We start from the raw sequence: 12,573 nt of genomic DNA, 5'->3' as shown, positions 1-12,573 counted from the left end.
ATGAGAGGCATAGATAGAGTCGATAGCCAGAGACAATTTCCCAGGGCAGAAATGGCTAACACGAGGGGTCATAGTTTTAAGCTGGTTGGAGGAAAGTATAGAGGGAATGTCAGAGGCGGGTTCTTTATACAGAGAATTGTGAGAGCATGGAATGCATTGCCAGCAGCAGTTGTGGAAGCGAGGTCATTAGGAACATTTAAGAGACTGCTGGACATGCATATGGTCACAGAAATTTGAGGGTGCATACATGAGGATCAGTGGTCAGCACAACATCGTGGGCTGAAGGGCCTGTTCTGTGCTATACTGTTCTATGTTCTAAATGTTGCAATTATACCAGCCTCCACCATATCCTCTGGCAGCTCATTCCATACAAGTACCACCCTCCGATTGAAAACGTTGCCCCTTAGGTCTCTTTTATATCTTTCCCCTCTCACCCTAATCCTATGCCCTCTAGTTCTGGGCTCCCCAACCCCAGGGAAAAGACTTTCTCTATTTATCCTATCCATGCCCCTCATAATCTTTTAAACCTCTATAAGGTCACTCCTCAGCCTCCGACGCTTCAAGGAAAACAGCCCCAGCCTGTTCAGCCTCTCCCTGTAGCTCAAATTCTCCAACCCTGGCAACATCCCTGTAAATCTTATCTGAACCCTCTCAAGTTTCACAACATCTTTCCAATAGGAAGGAGACCAGAATTGCATGCAATATTCCAACAGTGGCCTAACCAATGTCCTGTACAACTGCAACATGACCTCCCAACTCCTGTACTCAATACTCTGACCAATAAAGGAAAGCATACCAAACACCTTTTTCACTATCCTATCTACCTGTGACTCCACTTTCAAGGAGCTACGAACCTGCACTCCAAGGTCTCTTTGTTCAGCAACATTCTCTAGGACCTTACTATTAAGTGTATAAGTCCTTCTAAGATTTGCTTTCCCAAAAAGCAGCACCTCGCATTTATCTGAATTAAAGTTCATCTGCCACTTCTCAGCCCATTGGCCCATCTGGTCCAGATCCTGTTGTAATCTGAGGTAACCCTCTTCGCTGTCCACTACACCTCCAATTTTGGTGTCATGTGCAAACTTACTAACTGTACCTCTTATGCTCGCATCCAAATAATTTATGTAAATGACAAAACGTAGAGGACCCAGCACCGATCCTTGTGGCACTCCACTGGTCACAGGCTTCTAGGCCTGAAAAGCAACCATCCACCACCATCCTCTGTCTTCTACCTTTGAGCAAGTTCTGTATCCAAATAGCTAGTTCTCCCTGTATTCCATGAGATCTAACCTTGCCAATCAGTCTCCCATGGGGAACCTTGTCAAACGCCTTACTGAAATCCATATATATCACATCTACTGCTCTGCCTTCATCAATCTTCTTTGTTATTTCTTCAAAAAACTCAATCAAGTTTGTGAGACATGATTTTCCACACACAAAGCCATGTTGCCTATCCCTAATCAGTCCTTGCCTTTCTAAATACAAGTGCATCCTGTCCCTCAGGATACCCTCCAACACCTTGCCCACCACTGAGGTCAGGCTCACCAGTCTATAGTTCCCTGGCTTGTCTTTACTGCCCTTTTTAAACAGTGGCACCACGTTTGCCAATCTCCAGTCTTTCGGCACCTCACCTGTGACTATCGATGATACAAATATCTCAGCAAGAGGCCCAGCAATCACTTCTCTAGCTTCCCACAGAGTTCTTGGGTACACCTGATCAGATCCTGGGGATTTATCCACCTTTAACTGTTTCAAGACATCCAGCACTTCCTCCTCTGTAATCTGGACATTTTGCAAGATGTCGCCATCTATTTCCTGACAGTCTATATCTTCCATATCCTTTTCCACAGTAAATACTGATGCAAAATATTCATTTAGTGTCTCCCCCATTTTCTATGGTTCCACACAAAGGCCGCCTTGCTGATCTTTGAGGGGCCCTATTCTCTCCCTAGTTTCCCTTTTGTCCTTAATATATTTGTAAATACCCTTTGGATTCTCCTTAATTTGATTTGTCAAAGCTATCTCATGTCCCCTTTTTGCCCTCCTGATTTCCCTCTTAAGAATACTCCTACTTCCTTTACACTCTTCTAAGGATTCACTCGATCTATCCTGTCTATACCTGACATATGCTTCCTTCTTTTTCTTCACCAAATCCTCAATTTCTTTAGTCATCCAGCATTCCCTATACCTACCAGCCTTCCCTTTCACCCTGACAGGAATATACTTTCTCTGGATTCTTGTTATCTCACTTCTGAAGGCTTCCCATTTTCCAGCCGTCCCTTTATCTGTGAACATCGGCCTCCAATCAGCTTTTGAAAGATATTGCCTAATACCGTCAAAATTGGCCTTTCTCCAATTTAGAACTTTAACTTTTAGATCTGGTCTATCCTTTTCCATCACTATTTTAAAATGACTAGAATTATGGTTGCTGGCCCCAAAGTGCTCCCCCACTGACACCTCAGTCACCTGCCCTGCCTTATTTCCCAAGAGCAGGTCAAGTTTTGCACCTTCTCTAGTAGGTACATCCACATACGGAATCAGGAAATTGTCTTGTACGCACTTAAGAAATTCCTCTCCATCTAAGCCTTTAACACTATGGCAGTCTCAGTCGATGTTTGGAAAGTTAAAATCCCCAGCATAACTACCCTATTACTCTTACAGATAACTGCGATCTCCTTACAAGTTTGTTTCTCAATTTCCCTCTGACTATTAGGGGGTCTATAAGACAATCCCAATAAGGTGATCATCCCTTTCTTATTTCTCAGCTTCACCCAAATAACTTCCCTGGATGTATTTCCGGGAATATCCTCCCTCAACACAGGTGTAATGCTATCCCTTATCAAAAATGCCACTCCCCTCCTCTCTTGCCTCCCTTTCTATCCTCCCTGCAGCATTTGTATCCTGGAACATTAAGCTGCCAGTCTTGCCCATCCCTGAGCCATGTTTCTGTAATTGCTATGATATCCCAGTCCCATGTTCCTAACCATGCCCTGAGTTCATCTGCCTTCTCTGTTAGGCCCCTTGCATTGAAATAAATGCAGTTTAATTTATTAGTCCTACCTTGTTCCTGCCTGCCCTGACTGTTTGACTCACTTCTGTTCTCAACTGTACCCGTCTCAGATTGATCTCTTTCCTCACTATCTCCCTGGTTCCCACCTCCCCCCCCAACCTTACTAGTTTAAATCCTCCCAAGCAGTTCTACCAAATTTCCCTGCCAGTATATTAGTCCCCTTCCAATTTAGGTGCAATCCGTCCTTCTTGTACAGGTCACTTCTACCCCGAAACAGATTCCAATGATCCATAAATGTGAATCCTTCTCCCATACACCAGCTCCTCAGCCATGCATTCATCTGCTGTATCTTCCTATTCCTGCCCTCACTAGCTCATAGCACTGGGAGTAATCCAGATATTACTACCCTTGAGGACCTCCTTTTTAAAGTTCTGCCTAACTCTCTGTAATCTCTCTTCAGAATCTCAACCTTTTCCCTTCCTATGTCGTTGGTTCCAATGTGGACAATGACCTCTTGCTGGCCCCTCTCCCCTGTGAGAACATTCTGCACCTTCTCTGAGACATCCTTGATACTGGCACCAGGGAAACAACACACCATTCTGTTTTTTCTCTGCTGGTCACAGAAACGTCTGTCTGTATCTCGGACTACAGAATCCCCTAACACAATTGATCTCTTGTTGCATTAGACCCAGTCTCAATACAAGAAACTTGGCTGTTCATGCTACATTCCCCTGAGAATCCATCACCACCTACATTTTCCAAAACAGCATACTTGTTTGAAATGGGTATATCCACAAAAGACTCCTGCCCTAGGTGCCTACCTCCCTCTCTTACCCTTCCTGGAGTTAACCCATCTATGTGACCGTATCTGAGACTTTTCCCCCCTTCCTATAACTACCATCCATCACATACTGTTGCTGTTGCAAATTCCTCATTGCGTCTATCTGTCTCTCCAACCGATCCACTCAATCTGATAAGATTCGCATCCAACAGCATTTATGGCAGATATAATCTGCAGTAACCCTTAAACTCTCTTTAAACTCCCACATCTGACAAGAAGTACATATCACTGCAAAGGCCACCTTTGCTCCTTCACAATCTACAGACCCAGAAAATAACACCGTCTTATTCCTCTACAAAATACTGCACCAGGTTAAATTACTAGCTGTGGCTTATATATTAAGTTTAATCAAGAGACTTATCTCCAAAATCATATAATCAAGAAAGAACCCACTGTACTCGCTAATACAGCCTTTCTCTTGGACAGACTTAAAACAACAATTAACTTATCTGATTCTGTGTTGTGTACTTCGCCCAAAACCGGTTCCTCCAAGATGAGCTGTGAAATTCACTGTTTTTTAATTTTCCCAGATGCACTCCGATGTCCAGTGACACATGAATTCAAAGACAGCAAAGGTAGTAACTGTGCAGGTTCTCTCTCCTGTGCAGTATCCTGCTATCCTGCAGAGACAGGAGATCTGCTTTGATGTTGGCCTGATTAGCCAATGTGGAAACACTTCGTGTCGGGGCTTTTGTGCTATTCACTTTAACACTGCCAATTTTTAATGCCCAGTTTTTAGGATTTTTAATGTTACCAAATTGTGCAATATTAGTTCTCCTGTGGTCCTGTCATTAGGTGATCTCCTGCATTCCTGATGAACTGTTGAACCCTCACAGGGCTGAGGGAGCTGTCCTATTCCTCTCTCGGGGCTATGTCCCGATCCGGTATCATTGTGGCCAGGATGAAGCCAGGAAGGTCTGGTTCTAAATCGGACATGTTCTGCTCCTGGAGGGTAACTACTCCTGTTTGAGGTGAGCTGTGATGTGGTGAGTACTCCTTGGCTCCTGAGTGGAGGTGGGATTTCACTGGGCACGTCAGCCAGCATCCTCTCCTTTCCCTTCCGTGCTGCTTTGTCTCTTTCTTTACCCATCCCTCTGCACAAATTTGTCTTCAGAGGAGTTGCTGCTGTGATGTTCATGCAGCTGTCACTGTCCTTTTTTTGCTGTGACCAGTGGGGGGGCCTGAGTGATTTTCTTTTCAGGGGGTTGCTCACCTCTGTCCACTTCTCCGGTTCCGGTGACTTCAACTTCCCAGTAAGAGTTCCAGCACTGGACTCCTTTCTCTCCTCATTGGCCTTTCCATTCCTCTGGTGACCTGCATTTCAGTGCTTTTGCAGGAGAGTGGCATCTTACTCTCCTTTGGTGGTTCATGGCCTATATTGGCACTCTGGCCATCTTAGCGCATGTCCTGGGCAGGCCATGTACATGTGGCCTGCTTCCTCGCACAGGTTGTAGCTCTTGGACTCATTCCAGTCCTTAGTCAGGTGACCCTCTTGTTCACAGTTCCTCGAGGGGTCACTTTGCAGTCTGCTCCTTTTCTATTACCTCATCAATAAACTCCAGCAAGTTAGTTGAATATGATTTGTGTTTTAGAAATCCCTGTTGATTCTTCCTAATCAACCCACCTTTGTTCATACCGTAACCAGAATAATTGTTTCTAGAAGTTTCCTCACCACTGAATTAAACTAACTGGTCTGTAACTGCTGGGCTTATCCGCTTACCCTTTCTTGAACAAACCTGTAATGTTTTCAATTGTCAGATGTTTATATTTTATTTGGTTGCATCTTCAGATGGCAACATTATTACAGAAGTAGGCCATTTAGCCCGTCAGGCCCATTCTACCATTCACTGAAATCACGACTAACCTGTACATTAATCTATGCACCAGAGACTGTGGTTGATGGAATCCAAGGTAGACAAGCAGGAGGCTGGAAGAACACAGCAAGCCAGGCATCATCAAGAGGTGGAGAAGTCAATGTTTCGGTTGTAACCTTTCTTCAGGACTTGGGGGTAGGTACAAAGGGATCTGCAGCTAAAGGGGACAGGGGGAAAAGGATGAGGGAGGGTTTTGAGTGGGGAGAGGGCCGGAGTGGTGAGGTAGGTATAGGTGAACACAGGTAGATGATAAGACCTGATTTGCATCTGTTTGGTAGCTGAAAGGAAGGGTCAGTCAGAGGAATGGAAGGGAGAGGGAGGGGCTGGAAAGGGAGTTGGGGGATAGGGAGGAGGGTTATTTATAATTGGAGACGTGAGTGTTGAGTTTCTCAGGCTGCAGGCTGCCCAGGTGAGGATGAGGTATTGTTTCTCCAATTTGCTGTCTGATTCGCTGTGGCAATGGAAGAGGCAGAGGATGGTCACATTGGAAAGGGAGTGGGGGGGGGGGGGTGGGAATTGAAATGGGCGGTGACTGAGAGGCTGAGACGCTCAGCGAAACGTGCCCTGAGTTTACATTTGGTCTCACCGTGGTAGAGAAGACCACATTGGGAGCATCGGATACAGTAAACTAGGTTGGAATACCTGCCTTTGGTCCATACATAGGAATGCCATGATTAACAAAAAATATACTCAGATACTAGTGCCTCCTCCAGCTGATATATTTTGTGACTAGCATGCATTGGCTTTTCAAACATGAGGCACTAATGCAGATTAGCAACAGTACTAATGCCTGTACTGATCCCTGAGGCAATCCACACAGCATGCCACTTCCTTCCAACATCTCTCACCAACATGTTTTCTAAAGTCAAGAGATCTGAAGCCATTCACCACAGTGCAGAGATTAACATAACAAATAGAATGCTGTATCATCTTCATGGGTGTAGTGCTGAAACACTATGGAACTCTGATCAAATCACACCTTTTGTATTAAAATAAGTTAAAACATAAAAAATATGTATTCACCCTGCAATCAATCTCTGAGCCTTTGGCAGTTTTTATGGTTAATTTCCATTGTATTAATTTACGTCTTTGTATGAACAAGTTTTGTATATCTTGGTACACAAAGAGTTGGATTTTACATTTATGTATTTGGAGCCACAAAATTCCACAGTGGCCTCTGTAGCCACTCTCCCCAGCCTCTCCCATAATCTGATGAAGGGCTTTTGCCGAAAATGTCGATTTTCCTGCTCCTCGGATGCTGCCTAACCTGCTGTGCTTTTCCAGCACCACTCTAATCTAGACTCTGGATTCCAGCATCTGCAGTCCTTGTTTTTACCCTTTCCCATAATCTGACCAGTGGTAGGGGAGGCATGGGCAGACTACCCACTTGTGGTCAATTGAGGTCACTTAAGGACCTTACTCCACCATTACTGAGATTTAAGCAGCAACCAGTTAAGCCAAGCCAAACATTTAGCCCAGGACAAATAACCTCTGTGTATCTACTCTGCAAAACACCTGAGGAATCCAGTGTGTTTCAATAAGGTTGCCTCACATGCTTCTTAACTCCAATGAGTGAAGGTCCAACATATTTAATTTTTCCTCATAGGAAAGTCCTTCCGTATCCAAGATCAACCTTCTCTGGATTGCCTCCAATGCCAGTATTTCTTTCCTGATAATAAAGGGACCCAAACTTTTCACAATGATGTAGATGTGGTCTAAACTGTTATAAACTGGTTTGTTATAAACTGAACTTAAGTTTGCTCGTTGTTTTTTGATTCATGGATGAGGACTTCTCCTGGTATTTCTACTCTGCATATCAGGAGTGGTCAGAAAATGTCAGTTGTTTGTGATGCATTCTTGACTTTGCCACTTTTGCATGATTATCCAATGCTGTGCAGTTCTTGACAATAGATGAATCAACTGGAAACATGTCTTGATAATTCATTGACTGCATTAGAATGTTTTAACTCTTGTCAGCTCTGTTTGCAATAGCTTCCTCTATCATCAAGAAACATCAAGAAAAGTAGGGGTCAATGGATAAATTATTCCGTTCAACTATAACTGTTATTCCAGGCTTCTCATTGGATGTAGTCCTCAGCTGTTAGGACCAGTGGATGCTGAACTTCAGCTCTGGTCTCTGCTGAGTTGCATATCTCAACTGTAGAGGAGATTGCAATAATTGGTTTAGAATAGGGAAAGAACTATCAGTCAGTGATGCCCTCACTCAGTTTTTTGCATGATAGAAAAGCATCAGGTTTAACTTTGACAAGTGGTCCACTCCCATATATACATGAACTTGCTCACACCCTCTTAGTTAACCTGTAATAAGTCACTGTTTATCCTCACATAAAAGGAAAAGACATTATCCATTCCGCTGAGTCACTTGTCTTAGCTGAGTTGTTGACAGGAAGTGGTGACTGGAGAGCAGCTGCTCCTCCACAGGGAGGCAGAGAAAATCATTACTCACCTCAGAACTATCACAAATGAAGACCATGTGGGAAGAGTGCTGGTTTATTCTCTCAATTACAACTGTCATTTCATTTTTCAAATTAAAACCTCTTAACCAATACTAGGGAAAAGATGCAAATTTGTCAATAATCTTGGATTCTTTTCAAGTGACCCATCCAATGTAAAATCCAAATTAAAACAATCTTTGATCTAAACTGGTGTCTGAGGTATCTACATTAGGCATCTTATCGAACTGCTTCAGAAAACCCAAATATATAATATATTCATGTGTGTATTTATTCAGTTGCCTTTTCAAACAGTTTCAAAGAATTTGTTGGGCATGACCTGCCATGTTGGTTTAGATTCACAGTTGTTACTGTTGAGCTGCTTCCTTAGTGAATGTCTTTTTGTTGGAAGAAAATTTCAAGATTTGTCAAGCAGTCTGTATAAAAGCATATAAAAACAGCAAGGTTTCAACACCATACTGATAAGAGTTGCATTTCAAAAGTAATTTGTTGGAAATGAAATGAATCAAAACATCCTGAGATAAAGGTGTGACAAAGTTCTTTATTCCTAAAAGTAATCATTTAATCAGAAATAGAAGCTGAAAGGAAAGTGAACCACTTAATAAGTTGAAACAAAACACAGAGAGAGTGAGGAGCAGAAAAGAAATGAAAAATGACAAGGGTGTTTTCAGCATTTAATAAGAAGCTACTAAATTATTAAAAATCACAAACACAGCTAAGTGGGATACAAAAAGGAAATGCAAGGATATGTTTATATGTCAATGGCAGAAATGTAAATAAAAAAGAAGAGAAACATCAAGTACACTATTTGCCAACACCTGAAAAGATAACAAAGATTAACAGAGAAGGCAAATATTCTTCTGAAGTCTCTATGAAAGGCTAACCTGTGAAGCGATGGGAAGAAAGAAGCCTGCTTTCTTGAAAGGAAAAGGGATGTTTAGCTAAAGTTGGAAATTGTTGAAGTTAGTAGATTTTGCTAATATGATGTGAAATGAACAGCAGTTAATCTTATGAAGAGGTAAATAGGAGAACAACATTTAGTATCCACAAATTTCATGTATACGATGCAATATAGATTTGAATAAGAGCACATAAAATTCACAGACACACCAATTTACAGAAGGTACAACACGAAATAGACCACTTTGCAGACCAGGTCTAAACTGATGTTTTATCCAGACTAGATAACCTGTCTGATCTTGTATTTTGTGTGTCAGTTACGACTCAGTTTGTAGTGCTTACACATTTGAGTCACAAGGTTCCAGGTTCAAGTCCAATTCCAGGAGAGCATAAAAACAAAGGTTGATACTCCTGTGCAGTACTGAGACACTACTGCCCTCAGGCCTGATGAAATGCTTTCTAACCTAGGTGGGGACTATAAATCCAGGGCATTCTTTCAAATAAGAGTGATTGAGTTATTCCAGGCATTCTGCCCAGCTTTTATCACTCAATCAACATCACATAAACAGATTCTTTGTCTATTATCGTATTACTTTGTTGGAGCTGGCTGCACAAAATTGGCTGTTGCATTTCCAACATTTCAACAGTGACTACACTTCAAAATTACTTCATTAACTATAAAGCATTTTGAGACTTCTGATGGTCATGTGAATGTGATCTTTCTTTCTTTCCTACACTTCATTGCACTGGTTAACACTCTCCCTTATTGAGACACCATCCAATTCTATTTTGAAAGTGCATATGGACTCTGCTTCAACAACATCTTCTTAGGTCTTGCAACATCCAGTAATTTGCACAACCATTTGGTGATGTAGTATTGTCAGTTTATGATGACAATATGGTGGCCAGAAGTGTAGAAGACCTCCGTAAAATCTTACTGGTTTGCGAGAGCTAGTGGGATCGATGCCCACATTCTCCACAGTGCTTTGTGGGCGGCACGGTGGCACAGTGGTTAGCACTGCTGCCTCACAGCGCCTGAGACCCGGGTTCAATTCCCGCCTCAGGCGACTGACTGTGTGGAGTTTGCACGTTCTCCCCGTGTCTGCGTGGGTTTCCTCCGGGTGCTCCGGTTTCCTCCCACAGTCCAAAGATGTGCAGGCCAGGTGAATTGGCCATGCTAAATTGCCCATAGTGTTAGGTAAGGGGTAAATGTAGATGTAGGGGTATGGGTGGGTTACGCTTCGGCGGGGCGGTGTGGACTTGTTGGGCCGAAGGGCCTGTTTCCACACTGTAAGTAATCTAATCTAATCTAATTGTTTTTTCTTATTTGGGTGATTATTTCAAGTAAATGCAGTTCATACATTGTACAAGGTAAGAAAGTGGTGCAGTACTAATTGGCATTAAATCCAAGCCAGTTTTAAGCCGAGAGCTCATGCCTACTGACAACTGGCTTTGCCTGGTCAAACAGCTCACTTGGGACCAGCAGAGAAGGAACATCTCCTTTCTTTACACCACATGGCTCAAAACTAACTCACTCGATGCTATTTTGTCAGAGTTTCCTGCTTGCACCATGCATGAGCTACCATTGCCAAAGTCAACATACCATAAGGTATTTTTATGAACTCACCATATATTCTAATTCACAGCTATTGGAATAGTGATCAGATATGTTTACAACACTGAGTCGCAAAAATTGCAACGGTAATCTGAGATCCTCTGGTTAGATCAGGATACTTCTGAACTTTAGCTGTGAGCTACTAAAACTGTCAGAATAGCTCTGTTTTCTAAAACAAATGGGGTGGATTAACCCCCTTCTCTTTTCTTCAAGATGGATGCACCAGTTCCATTGGACGATAATCACTAGCTTTGTCACAACATGCATTTTTCTTGAAGATGCTTTATATTAAACATTTTGACAAACGAATAACAAAATGGAAAAGCTATGAAGAAAACACCAAGAACAAGAATGATGGAAAGGACCTGAACAATAGAATATCAAGGTGGGTGTAGAAAGTTAATGATAAAGCAAGAGAAAAGGAAGGTTTACTCTTTTTAAGAGAAAGAGTTCTAACCTTTCATGCCACACATCATTGCGAGTGATATTTTAAGCAGGTAGGTGATTGAAAGCAGCATCTGCAATTACAAGAAAAATTGCTACCTGTCAACAAAAGATGCATTCAAGGTAAACCTCTTTAAAGCCACTGTCATTTTAATAAATCTTTGCAGTGAAGAAACCATAGGCTCTTCAAAATGTCAAACATGCAAGTTTACAGAAATGCTTGTTTGCATATTTAAAACTGGAATCATAAGGTCAAACAGATGGAAATGTTTTTCAGTTTGATGGCACATTTGTTCAATGTAGTGCACATTGCCTGCAAACCATCGGCATATATGATGTAGAAAATAATTCTGGGCACACTTTAGTTCTATACATTCAATTCACATACTTGAATTATTCACTATAGGTATTTAAATCATTTAGAACATGAGGCAAAGGAATGTTGACCTTGCCAAGCCAAATTCACCCTTACTGACTCTCAAGTGCCAATTGAGAGTCCATCACCAGGTAACTTTCTTTATTTTACAATGATATTTCTGAGTTACTTGTGAACACAGGATCATCTAGCCTCTATCCAGCCAATGACCGTGAGTCATGTTCATCCAAATCATCGGCATAGAGTGCCCTTTGAGCAAGAAATGGTTGCCAAAGCTTTTCTCATTTGTTCATAAATGCATCATATGAAAACGCAACACATTGAAAAAACACTATATCACCTGCCTATATTGTGATAAAGTGTAAAATGTCTTAGTGATTTTCTCTTCCCATACTATTTCTTTCACACATTGGCAATGGTCCATCACTAGCTAGTAAATATGTAACTGAAGCAATTTTCTGCTGTTATATTGGAAGGATCAACATAACCAACTAAGAAAGTATCACAGAAGTTTTGAGCATGGAAAGAAGCCATTCACTCCATCACAACTGTGCTCGCTTTTTGACACAATGATTGAAAACTGCCTGTTCCCACGCTATGCCCTTCTTCAAATCAATATTAACATCTGATACATTTTATTTTTCATTCCATTACTTTCACCACCTAACTTTACTCCTGTTCTTATTAGATTAGATTCCCTACAGTGTAGAAACAGGTCCTTCCGCCCAACAAGTCCACACCAACCCTCCAAAGAGTAACCCACCCAGTCCCATTTCCCTCTGACTAATGCACATAACACTATGAGCAATTTAGCTTGGCCAATTCACCTAACCTGCACATCTTTGGACTATGGGAGAAAACTGGACCACCGAAGGAAATTCATGCAGACACTGGGAGAATGTGCAAACTCCACACAGACAGTTGCTCAAGGCTGGAATCGAACCTGGGACCCTGGCACTGTGAGGCAGCAGTGCTAACCACTGAGCCACCGTAAAATAAGTAGAAAATATTCCCCCTTCAATTTATATTCCATGTACTT

The 12,573-nt window shown here is 42.1% G+C and overlaps 1 protein-coding gene across 8 annotated transcripts in view; it reads right to left on the bottom strand.

The window, feature by feature from the left end:
• Positions 1 to 12,573, bottom strand: part of LOC140483865 (protein bassoon-like) — a 645,800-nt gene that overhangs the window by 47,478 nt on the left and 585,749 nt on the right. The window contains exon 14 of one of the 8 annotated variants that reach the window (XM_072582637.1): positions 11,172 to 11,232. The exons of the other annotated variants lie outside the window; for them this stretch is intronic. The gene's annotated coding sequence lies outside the window, so the exon portion shown is untranslated. The remainder of the gene's footprint in view (positions 1 to 11,171; positions 11,233 to 12,573) is intronic. 8 annotated transcript variants of the gene reach the window in all.

Source organism: Chiloscyllium punctatum, chromosome 12 (assembly GCF_047496795.1).
Source record: "Chiloscyllium punctatum isolate Juve2018m chromosome 12, sChiPun1.3, whole genome shotgun sequence".
NCBI classification, from domain to species: domain Eukaryota; kingdom Metazoa; phylum Chordata; class Chondrichthyes; order Orectolobiformes; family Hemiscylliidae; genus Chiloscyllium; species Chiloscyllium punctatum.
Note: the sequence above shows the minus strand (reverse complement) of the source record. Positions and strands in the feature narration are given on the sequence as shown.